The sequence below is a fragment of the Notothenia coriiceps genome, unplaced genomic scaffold (assembly GCF_000735185.1).
Source record: "Notothenia coriiceps isolate Sejong01 unplaced genomic scaffold, NC01 NC01_scaffold00024668, whole genome shotgun sequence".
Classification (NCBI taxonomy): domain Eukaryota; kingdom Metazoa; phylum Chordata; class Actinopteri; order Perciformes; family Nototheniidae; genus Notothenia; species Notothenia coriiceps.
This window is the reverse complement of record NW_011357369.1, coordinates 539,321-558,584: the sequence shown is the minus strand read 5'-3', so window position 1 is coordinate 558,584 and position 19,264 is coordinate 539,321. Positions and strand designations below refer to the sequence as shown.

The following is a 19,264-nucleotide window of genomic DNA, read 5'->3' as shown; positions in this document are numbered from 1 at the left end:
CACAGCTCAGGGTTCCCTGGCTGCGCAATTGCGCATTGACACGATGGCATCTCTGAAAAGGACATGAAAGTGACTACGATCTCTGTATCTATTTATATTGTCTTCTCTGTCAGAGTAAAAATCACGTTTAAAAATAGCTTGTTAGTGCAATAAATAGAAGCACGACGCATGATTGCGTATCTGGCTGATGTCACGAACATCACGTTGAACACAGCATGTTTGATGTAAAGCGTGCAAATAATACACTGTAACCTAGATCAAGCTCATGGCAAGTCAGTGTCTGGATACAAAGAATAACTATCGTCACTTTATACTGCAATACGTCCCAGCAGCAAACACTTACAGTTTAATCCACAGCTCAGATATCATTGCGACAGACAGGGAGACCCAGAGCCTCATCAGTGCAACGTTCAAAGTCTTATGGTGATTTAAAAGGATGCAATGAAGCTGGAGTTCCACATCCTGCTCATTAGCCACTGCAGCACCACCACCGCTGGTTACATTACATTATGAGTAAGATATACTTTCTCATCTATAGCTGAAAAATGGGTGTCAAAACTAATCACCAAACATTTAGATAAAGGTTTTGCTCCACTGTACCATCCTTGATAAACACAATTTCTTGAGTTTTGACGATTTTAAGTCTTTTAAAAGTATATGCTTTTTTATATAAATGTTTACATGGACCTTAGGGGAATTCATCCACAAAAAACACACTGGACGCTGCACTAGGTCAGAAACCAGTGACTGTGAGGTACAGAATATAGCCTCCCAACGGGATTGTCACTCTCAATAGCTTTAAGGGTCAACTCAAAGAATGGTTGAGAAACAAACAGACGTGCAATCACCGCTAAATGCACTTTATGTAGCTCTTGTATCATCTCTTGCACTTTATATGTCGTTGCTGCTATATTGTACTGCCATGTGGTACTTGTGTATGCTGCTCTTGCTCTTTTTGCATATCATGTATTCATTTTTTGCTATGTTTATAAATGTCATATGTTGTATGTCAGGGACTATGGATGGAAATGAGGTCAAAGCTAAAATCCGGCATATTTACACTTGAAGCATTATTTGTCTTATGTGTGCATTAATGTGCATTGTCCCCATTCAAATAAACGATTAAATAAATAAATAACCCTAACCCCCAGCAGGTGGGTCATACTGTGATTTTCTGGCCCATGACCTAAGCACATGCTGATACTAGTGTATGTGTGTGTGTGTGTGTGTGTGTGTGTGTGTGTGTGTGTGTGTGTGTGTGTGTGTGTGTGTGTGTGTGTGTGTGTGTGTGTGTAGTGTGTGTGTGTGTGTGTGTGTGTGTGTGTGTGTGTGTGTGTGTGTGTGTGTGTGTGTGTGTGTGAGAGTGAGTGTGAGAGTGAAAGTGAGTGTGTCAGTGAAATTGAGGACTAAATCGTAGGCTAGGGGCCATAGGACATACATAGGCAGTTGTGGTAAAAGCGTTTTGTATAAGTCCTATATTAAAAATAATACATAACATGCGCAACATAAGTGGGCTTTTATGAACTAAATGTGCCCCTGAACCAGCCAAAGCCCTGTACCTGCTGCCAGAATTGTTTTTGTTTTAGTGATACTTTGCAGTACTTCCGAATTCATGACTTAATGCAATTCTGTATTAATGCATGGCATAAAGTATTTGATTAGTTATCATTATTTCGATAGTGTATATGTTGTTTTTAACGCGCTTGGCTCAAGAGGAAGCTGCAATGTCAATGTGGAAGAAGCGAGAGAGACATCTGTACCCAATTTGACCGGTGATGCAGGTGTCTTGATTGGCTGATTTGCACGAGTAAGTGTTTGTTTAAAATAAGATAGTTAGTGAGTTCACTCTGAACAAAGTGTATTATCTTTAGCACACATTTAAAATACTTTTTATAAAAATGTGAGATTTAACATCTCAACGCGAGGATATTGTTCAACCAAACCACTAGCAGACAGTCTCAGATTAAACTAGAGAATGCAATTCCTGAAGAAATTGCTAGTGGGAATGCTTTATGCTGAAAATGTGATGCTAAACTGCTATGCTGAAATGTAATGTGTAAGAAGAAAGTGAAGAATTTAGATTAAAATGATACATGAACAGTGGGGGCTTGAATGTGTGATGAGAGAAGAAAAGAAAGTAAAAAGGCTTGGAAAAGCCGCAGAATATTTGAACTGCAAACTTGTGTACTAACTTGATGGCGAATGATCTGTCGCCATTGCAACGGCATTTGACGACACCCCTTAATACGCTTAGATGCGTTGATGGCTGCATCGTTACCAAACCTGTGAAGTTTTGGGCTGTTTGGAGTATTTTTACTGAAGTTTTTTGAAAACCGTTATTTCAAGGCGAGCATTGTGTTGCCATGGCAACGGCATTTGAAGAAATCTCAAAACTGTCCCGTAGATGTCTTCATGGCTGCACTGTTAGTACACATGTGAAGTTTGAGCACTTTTTAAACATTTAGGAGTTATAGCGACATCATCTTTTATGGCGAGGGATGCGTTTCCATGGAAACGGCTTATGGTGAGATCTCAGATTTGGCGTAGAGCTGTTGAGGCATGGACCGGTGATATACAAGAGAAGATTGGGGGACGATTGGACCGTGTCCATTGACTTACAGCCACATCGTGTTTCATGGCGAGTGGTCCGTCGCCATGGGAACGGCATTTGATGACACCCCATACTACGCTTAGATGCGTTGATGGCTGCATCGTTACCAAACCTGTGATATATAAAAAATATGAATGCGAATTTCAAGCTGTCCTTCACTCTAGCTGTGACATCACACACTCTAATTAATGTTAAAATGTGAAGAAAACCTCTAAAACAAGGTCTGAACAATGTTTAATATCTCTAAAAGTAAGAATCAGATTTAAAAGTTGTTTTACACGAATTATGTCAGAAAGATGTGTAACATTTTAAAGTTGGAATGAGGTTTCTGAGTGAAAGTATGAATGAACAGTTAGCAGTTGAAGTCGCATGAAGATTTGTTGAAGTCTGACGATTTCCTCCATTGACTTCAATGTTAAAAATGTGATACGGGATGTATCTCTGGAATTATGAAAGTTATGAATGAGAAAAGTAATAGCAATCGATTCCCGACCGAGCTGAAAGTTTTGATGTTTGAACGGAGTTTCTGCGATGTTCAATGCGGGAGGAGAAGAGGGCCAAAATAACCCGCAGGAATAATAATAAAAATGTTGTCCGTAGAAGAACAGTTAGTTGGAATGCTGTTAACAGCATTCCCACTAAACTAGTGCTTGTGCTTCTCCGGGGAAAAAATGGCTAACTGCTTGTCAAAAAGACGCTACACACGTGTTTGTCGGAAGGGATGCTAGCCTGCTGTTAAACAATAGACTTTCAGGAGTTTAAGCGTCTTTTTGACAAGATTACCGTCCATGAACGCCGCACATTCACACAACGTGGTGAAGTTTCGTAAACATGCCGGCTAGCCAAACAGCTAGCTAATTTGAACGCATACAGACATGGAGCTGGCCAGCGTCTGACTCCACGATAAGGAGAAAAGGTAGGATTCATCTGGAAAATGTGAAATGGCTCAGTATGTCAATAAATGTAGTTTTCAGGGTTTCCACACCCAATCCTAGCGTTTAACAATAACAACAGGGGATCATCACTATATTACATATTTAACATAACACAGTTTTGTGCTACAAAAGTTTTAAAAATAGATATTTATATAACATTAATATCTTAATATAACTAGGCTACACCAGACACAAAGAACATTCCTCTTCCAATGGGATTGTATTGCTTCTTCACATCATATGGTATTTTAATGGAACATGGTATAGCCTATGAATCGCTGTAAAATGAAAGCCAATGCAAATAATTTTTTTTAATTTTTTTTCTATCTAAATATTCAAGTAAAATACATTCAAAACTCCTCAGTAATGAAACTAAAAGAGACCAATTAAGTGTATTAATTTTTCAGTGCCAACATTGGGAACATCTATGCCACAGATAATAACAAATCATATGGCTCTGCACATTCATCCTTCAGAGTATCCTTGCTGATAGCTAAACAACTGTTCTAAAGTGTGATGCTCTAAGCTTTCTTCATATGACTGCTCTTTAAAGATAATATGATTCCCACTTTTAGACATGCCCCGTGTTCAATAGCAAATAGAGCTTCAGTGGTTTCAGTAACTGTGCTGTTTAGTGAAAACGCTGCTAAAATACTTTTCCCAATTAAAAAAACCCACAACAACAAACAAGATGCCAGATGATAGGATGCATACATTTCTTTGCCAGACTGTTTATTAATTGTCAAGCAAGCAGTGACTAGTGTTTATTAAAAGTTTACCGGGAATTGCCATATAGATTATAAAAGCATTTTGTATTTGTTCCAGATCAGGTGTCATGTCTGAGACGGAGTTTGTTGATCAAGTTGATGATGGGAGCAGCAGTACTGTAAGTCATTTGTTTTAGTCCTGTAATCAGTGTAATGTTCTATGTTAGTAGATGGTGCTAAACAAAACTGAAATCACAAAATGAGACTTTTTAGTGAAGACTGAGGTATATGAGCATTACATTAGTTAAAAAGCTCCCACCTTACTTCAAATACAGGATAGACTCATTTACCACTGTCACAGACCACTATAGATTTTCAGCTCCAAAGATTTCAATTAACATGCCCAATGGTACCACCAGGAAAAGATGAAAGTTAAAATTACTCATATGCAAAAAGTGATTGGTCTCAGATTAGTTCTAGGACGAAATCATGGATATGATCTATTGTGTTTGATGGAAAGAGATTTCTTCTCGGTCCGGCTACTAGGACAAGAGAAACCAGTCTATCTGTTGTAACAGTGGTCACGTGTGCAGCTGTCTAGCCATCCTATAAATTGTCAGTAATGACAAATTGCCAATAATGGCTGTGCAGATTTTCTAATTAATTCCAGAGATAGAGAGAGGCCCTTTTACTTCTGCCCTTTCCACAAAGTAAAGGAACAGCCAAACTACATCGGGTGCTTTTTTTTTTTTACACATCATTGAGTCTCTGCAGTCCTCCCATAGATAGTTTAAAGTTCAACTTAATGTGCTCTCCGACTTTGAGTTAATGAGGTGAAAGGTTACAGACACACACAGCCATATGTATAATCCTCCAAAAGGCTCTGCAGACACTAGTTACGTGTTTTTAATTATTTAAATTTCCAGAAATTCTATTTTAAATTAATTTATACACTTAAAAAAAAAAAACATTTTTATAACTGTTCCACTTGAAAGATTTGGAAAATCAAACTAGATTATAAATTATTGTTTGCTGCTAAGTGTATGCTGCTGTGCTGCGTAGCTTTCATTCATTGATAATGACATATTGCGTTCTGGCTCAGTACATGTGTTTGTTGCTAAGGGATGCCAGTGAGCTAGTTTGGGCTGTTTTTGGCTTCTGCTGGCTTCTGCTTTTGCGGTTCATATTCAATTCAACGATGAATATTAATTATTGGCAGTTATGGCTTATGCATGCAGGCCATGTGCTGCTGGCTGTTGGCTATGATGATAAATCTCTATTTATGTGCAACCTCTGTGTATTCATTTCCAGTAGTACATTTTGAGCAGTGCATCTAATATCTAAAGTGATACATTTGAAAACAATTCTGGCTAATTTTTGTCCCTTTTACCCTGGGAATTTTGAGTTGTCGAGGGATTTTCTATTAACTAATTCAATCTTATTCAGACTGAATTATAATGATTTTGCTGCTTGGTGGCAGCAGAACATTTCTGATGAACTATATTCCCCCATACATTTGTTTTTTGTGAACGTGGGAAAACATTGCCTTTTTTACCTTCATGTAGCAAACATTAAGGAACTTTGTCATTCTTATGGGGCCGTGTTTCAGGTGATTTGATGATGAATGTACAGTGTTTCCCCTAGGTTTACTGGCTTGGCAGGGTGCTGCTCGGGTACCCCCCCAATGATGGCCTGACATTTTTTTTTCGAGGCAGCCAATTTTCTTTTTATCCTCTGGAGCAGAGAGAGGAGCTGTGGATTATTGTTATCGTACAGTAACAAAGTATTTGTACATTAAAAAGTAATAAAGTACAGTGTTACACTGTACTGTATTACTTTTATTCAAACTGTATTCCCTTCTTATCATGTAGCCTACACTTCTTCCTTTCATTGATACATTTAAATCACCTGACTACAGCATATAACATACCTGCTGCACCCCTGTGCTGCTGCTGCTTCTCTCTGCCTCATCCTCTATTGCTGGAGGCAGCTCCACCTCATCTGATCTCTGATATGAAAGCAATCGTGTTCTGATCATATTGAGCTATTGGTGTGAGTCTAACATTAAACAAGCAGTCTGCTTGTCATACATTGCTGACGATACATTTTAAGTGGCAATTTGCCACGCAGCGCCCCGCCAAGACAATGGTAGGGGAAACACTGATGTATGTCTCCTTTTTAGCGTGTTTTGCGCACCATCAGCACCTGGAAAATATCTTACTATCTTATCTAGCTCCTACATCTTCCACTATGTTTATCTTCTATAGTTGCTAACTTTTTATTCACGACATTAGAATTAGAATATTTTAGTCGAAAACAGCTGCTGGTACTGTAAACGTTGTAGAAGAGAGATAACACCTCTACCTTGTTTTGTATTCTAAAGCCTTTTCAAAACTGTTTGAATAAAGTGAAAATAGAGGGTGGTCGAGCTGAAAGCAAGGCTGTTTGTGTTTGTTCCTTAAACATTGACATGGGAGAGGGTTCACTTTTCCATGGGTCAGGGATAACAAGCATAAGGACAAGCAGCATAAAGTTGACAATTTAACAATTTGAGCCTGGTCTCACAATCAAGTTGTTATCAACTGCAAGTTCTGCAAACAAAGCAATATTATAGTTCTGGTGCTTTTATGTGGGTTTTTCTTCCTTTTACAGAATCACTCTTATATACATGTGAACAGCTTACTTCCTACACTCGGTGTTCTTCTCATTATATACAAAATAAATTTCATCTTGTATTTACTGTAGATCTGAAGGCTGTGTCTTTTTCTGTTGGCTGAGCCTCAAATTGCTTGTTGTATCTTGGCTGTACATACATTCTCGCAGAGATTCCAGGCTCAGTTAATCGTGTTCGCCCATCTGCTTTGATGTCCTTTTTCTGGTAATGAGTGTGACATTGCTGTACACAAGCATGACGGTAAGCAACTGAATGTAGTTATTTAGTTTAATGAAGTGGGAGTGAGAGGTCATCCTGCACATCAGGACCTTCAGAACCTGGGCATGTGTGTTCGGTCATTAAACGCGTGTGTATGTGCTGCATTTTCCTGGAACTGACATTTATTCTCACATTATTGCTTCTATAATGGTGTTTGTGTGTGGGTCCCTAAACTTAGATTATTGTGGGAATTATTTTTTACAAGGACAATATATCTGTATCTCCTGATTTGAAAAAGGAACAAGTTGGAAAAACATCCTCATGAGCGTGTTAAAGCAAATACTGCGTACAGTGTTCATGATGCAGGGCATTGCTAGCAATAGATGACTCGTGCCTGTGGCTGAATAAACACACGCCTAGCTGCATCCCCAACTGGCTCGTGCACAATTTCAGAGGCTGTCTTTTCACATTATTCTTTGTTTGTTTAGTGCTTGGACAGCCGTCTCACTTCTGTAGAACAAGGTTCCCCGTTCTCACATACATGGCCCATCTGCTCGTCCGTGTCATGATTCATGCTTTCATACGTTGATCTGGTGACTCAGAGGAGCAACAGATACATCTTAAGCATGCAAGTAGCCAATGTTTCTGCATTTCAGTTATGTTGTATGCATAGTCTTTGAAGTCAAACTACAAACAAGGTTATTCATTTTGTATTGCAACTAAATCAGTTGCTCTCTATGGGTCCCTTTTTTAATAATGAACACACATACTATATTATTCTAATGTATAATTTAGCTTGTCTGAGCCCAAGCTTTTATAATGTAGGTGTGGAATTTTCAATTTCAGACTTACATTAAAATAAAACACCTCAGAAAAACTGGACTGACCCTTAAATTAACACATCAACCTTTTCTATCCATGGCTGAGCTGGCTGCCCTCCCAGGGGGTTACTATATCTCCGATAACAAGGATTATTATATGCTCCACTCCTTTTTAAGTCGGCCAAATCATTAGGCTATAAATGACTTAAATCCATCACCTGTCAACGCCTCAACAGTCTCGAGAGGCAAATGTTCTGCTCTGTTTGGGCTTGGTTGTACACTTTTAGGAATAAAATAGTTTGCCTTCTTCATTTGTTGATGTGGAATGATGTTTTCTAGTCTACACAGCACTAGAAGTAATGGGATTAAGAGGGGAAAGAGGATAACCTAATGGGACGTATTCGTACAGCTGGTGCTTAGACCAGGGGTGGGGAACCTTTTTCCTGTCAAGGGCCATTTCAATTTTTCCAACATCCTCCGAGGGCCGTACAAATTATTGACGTCTGCTTAAAAATACTAAAATCACAGCCCATTCATTTCGCCTTTCTTTCATGCGGTGCAGAGAAAAAGCAACCCCTTAATCCAGATATCGTACCATAACTCGAACAATGCACTAGCACCCCCCCCCCTTGTTGACAATTGACTAGCGGTACCGAGTTGGGCCGGTCGCCCGGGCTGATTTTTAGTCCCAGTCCGCCCCTGGTTGAAGCGCAACTTGATACCAAACATCTCAACTCTGTATCTTCCTTGCCTCTGAACATTGAATATCAAAAAGTCCTGAAGGAAGCGTGAGAATACATTTGAACGAATGGCTGTTGCTGGTTCACTGACTCATCAAACCTCATTGAAATCTCACTTTGAGGCCTCAGCGTGGTGGAAGGAAGTCACTGCAACCCCTTTGCTTGGTTCACTTAAAGCTCTTTTACATCACTTGTCAACATGTACAAGGTCCCTTTGAGCTGTATCTAATCCTCATTTTTCACAGGGCTGGCTGTGCCTTTGGGATCAATTTGGGGTTCAGCATTTTGATACTTGACATGCTGACTGGAGGAGCCTACTGTCTGATTAGACCAGCTCCATCTCCTGAACCATTGTGGCAGTGGCTCCAATAATTACAGCCCACTGTCTGTGGGTGGGGGGGGATCTGTCCGTCCCTTGCTCCCCTCTCAGTGTTGACTGCCGCTGCTACATTTCATTACACTCACATGCAGCTTTTTAAGGACACGCTGACAGCAGGAGAAAAAGCTTAAAATTATGTTTTTACCACTTTCTCAATCTTCTCAGTTCCTTATTATGTGACAGAAATACAGATATCAGCCATTCATGTTGGCAGAAACTGTAACAAATGAATTTGTCATGTATTTTTAATCTTTATGTAGTATTGAACCAGCTAAAGACTTTTGATATGATGCTTCCCTCTAGTGGATGTGAAAAGATGTGCAATAAAGAACTGCTTTTAAATATTAACTTTAAGAGATGTTATAGTTGTAGTTAATAAGAAATGCAACAATTGAATATGATTTAATTTTCAAATTGTTAATAAGTAGCTAAATAATTGTTATACTCAACTATTGAGGTTATGGCTATTTAGTTGTTTTCATAATGATTACAATTATTGATTTCCACATGTGATAATTTAACATCCCTCTACCTAACACTTGATATTAACAGATTACAAAGACAGGAAATGACAGGGGGAATGTATTTGTTGAAGCACATCTGGTCCTTGTAGTGGTCATTTCCTGTGTTAACCAGAGGAGGGCACTCTCTGCTCTCTGTACTCTGGGCCAGCTGAACCTGCTGGAGGTGAGCTGATGGCTGTGTGCTGTCTGAGCTGTCAGCACTCATTAGTGCTGTCTCATTAAAGTGATGTCAGTGGCACTCAATTACCAGTTAAATGAACAGCTGCCCTGCCTCGGGGCCAAGTCAACGACACCGACAGGTCAGGGAGGTCTGCAGGTTAACCGGCTATGAGCAGGAACAGAGAACAACCTCTTGTTTGTTTGTTTTTCTCAAACGGTGGAAAAACTGTTCAATAACAACTTTGTTACTGGCTTATGTTTCTGCTCTAGACTTTCTATCTAACGAGCACTGCAGGGAGTAAAACTCCTACTGTGTTTTTCATGCTTGTGAAAATATAATAACAGTGTATATATAATATAAAGAGTCAGAGCAAAATCCACTTTCTTACTTAACACCAATAAAGACGCTCAGTCTAAAGAGAGATGGTTTTACTAATATTTTACCCTTTTAATATTTATCTCTATTTGTTTGAATACATTTATCACAGATGTGTTCTGTGTTCCATATGCCGCTAACAAACATTGGTGTACATGACTGCTTTATATTGAAGTTAATATTTTTCTAACAGTAGACACTCTTTGCCATGTGGGGGCACCAGTGTCTGAATTTGCCCTATTTGGCTTTGACATACAGTAGGATGTTGGTGTAAATAAAATTGTGATTTAAAATAGTTTTAAAAAGAATGTTGACTCTGGTGCTAGTCCCTCATCGCTTGTGTTTGAAACCTATGTGCTTTTAACAAACCCCTCAAAAGAAATGTCGCAGAAAGCATTCAATCTTTTGGTCTCATACACTGAAGGCCAGCCACACTTTGGCTCTTTTACCGTCATCCCCTTCCTCTCCCTCGGCTCCTTGTGACCCGACACATGCGCCACCTCAGACAGCCACTCGGCTAGACCAGGATCTGATTGGTATTAGGGGTCAAAACCACGATATCCCCCATTTGCCTTTCCCCATTAATGGCCTATTTAGCGTGCTGCCGATGGCAGTAAAGAGATAGCTGGGCTTTTATACCTTCTGACTGGATATATTAGCAGGTAATGTCCTTAAAGAGGATTAGCGGATGGAAAGAGAGGAAAGGAGAAAGAGAAGGAGAGTGGCTGAAAGCGCCGTAGGGATGGCATGGCAGCAAATGGGGAGGTGATAGCAGGGAGGACAGGAGAGCTTATGCTGCTTGTGCTGCCTCTGGCTATGGAGAGGGATTAGTGTCCACTGTGGATCCTCCGGTATCCGGAGGCTTGTTGAGTCATAGCTGTTTAATTGTTAGCATTTGATGTATGTAGGAAAAATAAACCTTTCTTCCACATATGAGCATTGAAGAAGCGGTTATAATATTGAGCTGTCTCCTCTTTTAAACGCACTTAATTAGACAAATCCATTCAATTCAAGTCAATAAGTAGTTAATGCACTACTGGTCTTTTCGTGGTTCTGATCCCTTGCAGTCAGTAAAGAATGTGCCATGGGTCGAGGTCAAGAGTCCCAAAAAAAATAAAAAATAAAACCTTGTTGACTGTGTTCAGCAATTACCCTGCTTCCGACTCAAATACATTTTTAAACAGGCATTGTGACCTTAAAGTGTGTTTGTGTGGTATTTGAGGACAAACAGGAAGCAAGACACATACAAAAAAAAAGTAAGAGGCTAAACAGTTTAGTAAAAAGAAAAGTCACTTAGTCCAACCATAACACATTCTTAGGCCTTAGGGGAGTTTGTGATACTAATATGCCCAATGTTTTTATTTATCATAAAATGTACCACAGTCTGTCTCTATTTCAATGTAAATACTGCTATATTTTACTATATTTTTTAATGTTATTATAGTTTTCTTTAAATTGTTTTCTATCTGTGTTTTACTTTTTAGTTTTACCTTTTATGTATGCACCACAACACCGAGTCAAATTCCTCGTACGCGTCAACCTACCTGATAATAAACCTGTTTCTGATTCTCTTACCAGACCAGAGGATATTTCTGAAAGACAGTATTTCACAAACATTGGCATTGGACAGTTAAACATGTTTGAATAGTCCAATAATCACATTCTTGTCTGGCGATGTTTGATTTTGTTCCAATGATAATACAGGATATACACATACTGTATAACAGTGTGCTAAATACAAACTGATGTAGGGTTACCACATTTTATTTAGTGTTTGGATTAAGTGAGTTGCATCAACCGTTTCTGGTTTCTCCTCAAGACCTTACAGATGACAAACACTTTGAGCTTCTCAGTCTAATCTGCCCGTCCCCTCCTCCACTGTTCTGACTGCCATATGACTAATGCCCTGGACCCGAGGCCTTGGCTCGGCACAGCTAAGCTCTTTTGGGGGGATTTGATCATGCATAGATGACATTGAGTTAGAATGGGTCACTGCAGATTCTGCTTTAGCCACAGTCTGCTGGAAAGGAGTCAAGTGGAGGGCAAGCACCTGGACTAGCTGACCTTTACCTGCAGAGAGGAAAGAGAGCGGCATCGGGAGGGGAGGCTGCAGAGATCCAGTTTTTCATGAGTATTATTACAGACTTTCAGGGATGAGTAAGTCAAGTATTTAGCATCAAATGATGTCCTGTTATCCAAACCGGAATTGTATCAATCCTAATCACCCTCCATCCATTTCCTTATCCCCTTAAACTTCTCCGTGTGTGCATTTCTGCACATTAATTCTTCCTCATGCACACTCAAGTTTCCACATCTTGAAAAAGTTTGAGGCTGCTCACTCTCCTTGGGAGAGATGAACACAATTGTGTTCGTGCCAAGACAACCCTGTGAGCATCTCTGCTCTCAGCAGCACTGCAATGAAAGAAGCATTGTGTGCTGCTTCACGCTCCATGGCCAATTGACTTCTTTTCCCATTAATCAAATGCGCTGTTTACCTAATCTTTCATAGCATTTCAAAACCATTAAACCCAAGAGGATTATCCTAGTATTTCTGAAGGTGTTTCTTTACCTCGGGTACAGGTGCCCCGATAACACTCCCTCTGTTTTGCTCAATCTCTCTCTCCTTCCTCCATTCCTCCTCTCAGTCCCCCCCCTTTATTACCTTTTCTTGTCCTGTTTACACTTTCTTTCCCTTTCTCAACTTTCCTTTCTCTGCAAGGATTACTTTCTGAATGATTCTAAATGCTTAAAAGTGCAACCTCTCCATCCCACCAATGGACCACTCTACCCCCGCTCTGGATACATAAAGTATCATTGTCTGATTAAAGCAGATTAAGCAGAAGGAAAGGGGTCAATCAAATTGGGTTTAATTCTTTACTTATCTGGATTCCTGACTGCTTTCATAGTGTACACTTTTGTGTCTTTGAGCAGGAAGTTGGTGTGGGTTAGCGGGGCTACATTTCGGAGAGTGTATCTTACTGTAGAGCTAAAAGAGGAAATTGTGAATTGAGTTGCACTTAAAACCCCTCTTTGTAAAACTAGACGAAGCGCAAAGCAAACTCACATGCCAAAGCCGTTGGCCAGGATCTACAGGGTAGTGTATAGGTTGTAGCCGAGCGGCACTGCAGCTTGTTTTGCCCACAGCTTTTGTGTTTGGGACCTTTTAAATGTGTCCTATATGAATGATGTCAATATTTGACAAATTTGCATCTCACGTATTAGATGACATGCCAATTTTCTGTTTCTATGCAGAAAGTAGTTGGTCCTGTGAATAGTGTGGCAATAGTCACCTTGTGTGTTGGTGTGGGGAGATGTATGTGTAGCAAGTCCGACTTTAGAGCAAGAGACTGGAGTTCTCTGACCTTGGTCACTCAGTAGTTGCCTTTCGAAAAATATTCTAGCGAGCATGAATCTTAAAAAAGTTGATGACGAATATTTTTGTTCTCGTATGGTGAATATATAATATAGAGCTGCTTTATTGGTCTGTTGTGGTGGTTTGGATCCCAAATATTATGCACTGATACCATCTTGATATTAGTGAAGGTTAATAATACATTTCACTTAAGCGTAATCTTGAAATAAGGAATAATGTGGCCTTCAATGATAATGTATATTACTTCCAGTTGAGGCATTTCTTAAACCAAGTTGTCTTTTGGTGACAAGGACACATTAAGTGCTCATGAACTCTACTACTGAACCATATATAAATGCCCTTTTTAAAATGTCAGTATTTTCAAGACTGCAGACAGTATAGTCTCAAGTAGTGCAAGTTGTGTGTTTTTAAGTATGCTTTCACACACACACACCAATGTACGAGTGAGTCAGTCATGTTGATTGAGTGAATGCTGATGATGCTGAGGGGTTAATCTGTATTTAGTTGGTCCATCCGGATGCCTTAGAGGCCATCTTATTAAAGGAAATGAGACGTTGTGAGGCCTTTTTCAACAGACAGTTACTGAGCTCCGCGTGCATTCCTTCTTGTCTCCTGCATAGTGGATAGGAACAGCGCTGTCCACAGTGGGCCCTGACAGAACAAAGCTAAGACAAAAAGGCTCTTGTGCTGGTACACATGTTAGAGAGGACATGCCGGTGTGTCAATCCAGCGCAATTTTGAAAGTTTATCTCTAAACAGAACGTGACCACCGCAGACGGCTGAAGTTCTGAGCTATTTGCATCAAGATAGCTGAAGAATCTAGAACCGTAATACTTTAAAAGATTGCCCAACCCCCCCTCCCCAGTTACAGAGCGGAGGTTGAAAAAATGGGGACCTGTTGAAATAGACTAATAACGTCTTATTCAGGTCATTTTTTTGGCTTGCCAAGGAGTTGACTGTACGTTTAGATGAAAGGGTTTAATTGGAAATGATAACCTGCTGACAGAGGGGATCTGTCAGCCCACAAGCCCTGGCTGTCTGTCTGCCAGTACTGCAACAATATCCACAGGGAGATTGGCAGATAGAAGCTGCTGTCAACGCCCTCAAGCTCAGGGTTGTTCCAGTGTAAGCCCTGCACTTGTGTTTGCTTCAGCTAGGATACGTGGCATTATTGTTGGCTGTTTGAAAGTCGTCCTGAAAGTTTAACACACAACAAGCAAGCAGTGCATTTCCACCCACAAACAATTTCTGACCATTTACAAGGACCCAAGGTAGATGAGCAGCAAGGAAACTCAAATGCTTTCAGACCATCAGAGCAGTTCAACAAGATCCAGGACATCAAAGCCACTTAAATATTTTTCATTCTTGGGGCCACAAAATGCAGGATGATATGACAGACACACAATAGGCCCACAGTTTCCTCTTGGCCCCTGCAGCAGTGTTGACATGAGTAGAAATTAAGTTATCACCCCTTTTTAAAGTCCAGACGGCTGTCAGACAAGGCCCAGTGGCACGGGGGAAGATGTGATGCTTCCAGCAGCGCGCCGCTTTACATGGGAAGCTCAGCCTCACATCTCCCTTTCCACTAGCACTGCATCTCATTCCTGCTTCCTACGTGTGTATCAGGAGTGGTTTGTTGTTGACTTTTTTATAAAACATGGCCGTGGGGCTTCTTTGTCTAAATTGTTCAAATATAGGAGTATTTAGTTGCAATATGAGTTGATAAATCATGTTTTATATAGTATTCCCCCTTTGATTTACTTTATGAATTTGATGAATTTTCTTTTATAAATATTTTTGTTATATTTCTTTCTGATGCCATAATCATCCTTTCCCTCTATACGTTTTGGTCCTTTAGTGTTGTCCTGATTTACTCACCAGTGTGAGTCATTGTGTGTCTCTTTGGGTCCTGTTGCCAGTAACTGATGTGGTTACAGGATAATCAGTCCAAAAATAGACCCCACACAGTCTGAATTTTTGAATTAGGATGGTGACTCAATCAGAGTAACCGGGTTTGTTTGCCAATATATATTGTTGCAGAAATAATTTTAAAATACGATATTATTGTCATTTTTAGACCATTCTGTCACAGCACAAAAGGACACTTTCAAGGTCTGCAAAAAATGATCCATGTATGTAACGTACCATTAGGCGATAACTGATTATCAAAACAGCTTCCTTGTAAGCATCCTAACACTCGTGTGTTAGGATGCTCCAAGGAAGCTTGGGCTCACCTTCTGGCCTTATGCCAGGGTTCTTGTATCTCAATCTTCTTCAGTCCTCTTCCCATGTTTCTAAACACCCCAATGTCTGAGAAACCTGATATCAGACTTCACATTTCCAGTGAATCTGTTGGGGACAAGTCTTGGCTCATCATCAAGCAACTTTGGTTAAATATCTTTTTAGGTAACGTTGATGATGAACCCTTAGGTGTGAGATCATACTTGGGTCCATAAACCAGTTTTCTGAGCTTGTTTATTGTGTATATATTTTGTTCCTCCTGCTCATTGCACCAGTCACTCTACAGCACCTGACCAGCTCTTGACTGGTTCCAGTACTTCCTCTTGCCACCTTGTCTTATTCTTGAGTGGTTCCCCCAGTCCCTTGACAGCAGTTTGTCTTGCATTACTTCCTTGGGTTTGCTTTCCCCTCAAATGGCTTCCTTTGGTTCAGTCAAACAGACTGGCACATTTAATTGTTGGGCTTTCCATCATTGCTTATACAAATAACCTTTCTGCAGTGAACCCATCTTTGTCCAGACACACTGCGACCCAGCAGATACTGGATGTCTTGGACTTTCTCGACTGTCCATGGGGTTTAAACACTGTGGTTCCTTTAGAAAAAATAAAAATCTGATTACAATAAAGAAGGCAACTTTTTCGAAAGAGGTACTTTGCCAACAATATTGCAAGGTAGAGGGCTATTTCAAAAGCAGCCACCTTTTTGATATGTGGCTCTCTGTATCCATTTAGAAAAAAGATCCAGGCGAATAGAAAATATTCTACAAACTTTAAATTTCAATACACCATTGTCCTGTCCAAAATGTCAGCACAATGATTTACTAAATAGGGCTGTCAAATTCATATTTGTTCATTGTACTTCCCATTTTTGGCATATGAACTATTCTAAAAGAGATACAGAAAGCACCATAGACGTATCAAACTGTCATCATGTTGACCCCATCAAGGGTGTGCCCCACCCTAGATAAACCCCACAAAAACAAACATTAAGAGGTTCCTGCTTTAAAATGGGAGTCGCTCGCCATGAGAGAGCCACCATTTAATTACGACACACAGGAAATTATCCCTAGAATGGACCCAGTGCTGATAAGAAGTCCAAGCCCAATGGATGACAGCTATAGAAACCTGAGAGAACTTATCACCAAAGTGGAGGATGGGGGCCCACGACTGGGCGCCTGACAATCTGATTTGACTGTCATCCCCAGGTCATAATTAATATATTTATCAAATTAATAACTGAAAAGAAAATCTCATCGTCATTGGCACTATTGTAAAAAGAGTCTTGCCCTGGCCCCAGAGGTGAACAGTGGCCAAATTCATGTGGCGGTCGGTTTCCCTTGTGGGTAATAAGGCTGCTGTCAGTGTAATGGGGGCGGGGGGGGAAAGTGAGCTGCCTCTTTTAGAAGCCATGACAGATAAATTGCCTCCCCCCTGCACAGAGTGAAACAGAACTTAGAGAAAGAAAAGAAATATGTTACCGTTTGCTGACAACCACAACCACAGTCTTTGCATATGAAACCTTGTTATTGTACACAAAACACAAAACACGTTCTCGACTTCAAAACAAAACGCATGATTTCTATAGTATGTTTTAAAGAAAGCTTAACAGATGTCTAAACACTTGTGTTTTCTCACTTTCTTTTAAATGATTCATGATTTAACTTGGACGTTATAAGGTAAGGTACGTTTATTTATATAGAACATTTTCAGACACCGAGGCAATTCAAAGTGCTTTACAGAAAGGAACACAATAAATAAACATAATGGAATAACAGATCCATAAAAACCATGCATAATACTTTTATTGGTGGTATTACTAGAGCAAATATTAATTTCAGATTGTAATTTATTTTTATCAACTGACCAGGTCAACATGGATTTTCATAACAGTCCTAATAACCAATATGGGTTATGTATTTACATTTTTACAGCCAGTCACTAAAAGCCTATTAATATATTTCACAGCATCATATCGAAATATACCATCAAAAACACAGGGCCTCCGGTTTCACTTTTTGAATAGTGTGACATAGTGCGTCACATACATTTATTATTTTTCTCCTTTTTTAGTTCTGGTTTTGGTTTCCACCAACTTCTGAAGGAGATATGTTTCCTTAGCTGCTAAGCGCTACACTTTACAGCTATTCACTTAATGGTATTTTCCAAAATAATCGTCTAATTTCATCAATATTGCCTTTTTACCTGTGTAAGAGGGTGATATTGTGTGTATTCCCCATGGGGCTGCATATTAATTCTGACCCCAGACCACTGCCATATCCTCCTCTGTGCAGGTGGAAAGCCACAGTGGGGATACTTTTATCGGGGCATTCCAAGGGTACAAAACAGGAAGGAGGGGAAGCCGAATTGTAAAGGTAACACAATCAGCCGCTAAAGTAGTCACAGGAGTATCAGTTTCTTTAAGCTGCGCTGAGCGCGGCACAAGATTAAGATGTGGATTACTGAACATTTACTTCATGTCACACAGACAGAGGCATGTGGTTTGTTCTATAAAGTGATACGGCACCCTGACCTTCTAGCAATCCTGTCACGTGATCTAATCATCCAAAAGGGATGTATTTGTTATTTTTGTGCATTTGATTGTCACAGAGTTTGGAGATTGGTAGAAGTCAAAACATTTAAATATCTGTATATTTAATCATTATGGTGTGACTCACTGCATTTGAACATGAGACTTAAATTCAATTGAACCCAGAATAAAGCTCAGGAAGTAATTTCTAGGATCATTAAGACAACTCTTTCTCATGCACACTCATGTTTTTGTGTTAGTATTTCCCCACAGACGGGAACCTAAACCTGTGGGGCAGACTTCACCTTTGACTCTTGTACTTGACCCCGTACCTTGGGAATGAGTTTGTGGAAGTCAAACATGATCAGACACTGTTTTGCATTTCTGCTTGACCAATCTCTGCTTGATCTGAGACATGACTGCAGAAAGAGAATAACAGAACATTGTATGTGACATGGAGACGGAGATTTTAATAACTGACTGTTTAGTGTTTACAGCCCCCGGACCCAAAGAATAGATTACAATCTTATCTTTAAAAATCAAACATTAATCCATTCAGGGCTGTCTCTGAACACAGCTGTATAATCTAGAGGAATCAAACACACAACTGCCAATCAATATCTGGTGTGTAAGTTAAACCTGCAGTGTGTCAGATGTCAATCACCTTTTGTTCTATGTCCTCAGGGGTTCAACCCACTCCTCTCCGAACCCTGAATCCACTGCCGCTCTGTATAAGTGAATGGCTAGCACAGGTGCACATTGGCGCACAGTTACATAGACCCCTCCTTCATGTCCTGTGTGCATTGTGTCCATTTTCTTTAGGTCCATGTTCCATAGGGGCAACAGTATGTGTGTTTCAAGCTTTCAAAAAGGCCTTTGAGATCCTACCCACCTGTGCTGCTCCTTGTTGCAAACAAATTACAGCTTTCCACTAACCGGGGGAAAATGTCGGTGAAGATATAGAGTGAGCAAAGGAGTGAGGGTGAGTAGGGGCTGGGCT

The 19,264-nt window shown here is 40.0% G+C and overlaps 1 long non-coding RNA gene across 1 annotated transcript in view; it reads left to right on the top strand.

Annotated features, from left to right (window-relative positions):
• The first annotated feature begins 3,351 nt into the window (after positions 1-3,351).
• LOC104955505 (uncharacterized) overlaps positions 3,352-19,264 on the top strand; it is a 22,155-nt gene continuing 6,242 nt past the window's right edge. Inside the window, exons 1-2 of the long non-coding RNA XR_799458.1 lie at positions 3,352-3,527; positions 4,372-4,432. This is a non-coding gene — a long non-coding RNA (uncharacterized lncRNA). The remainder of the gene's footprint in view (positions 3,528-4,371; positions 4,433-19,264) is intronic.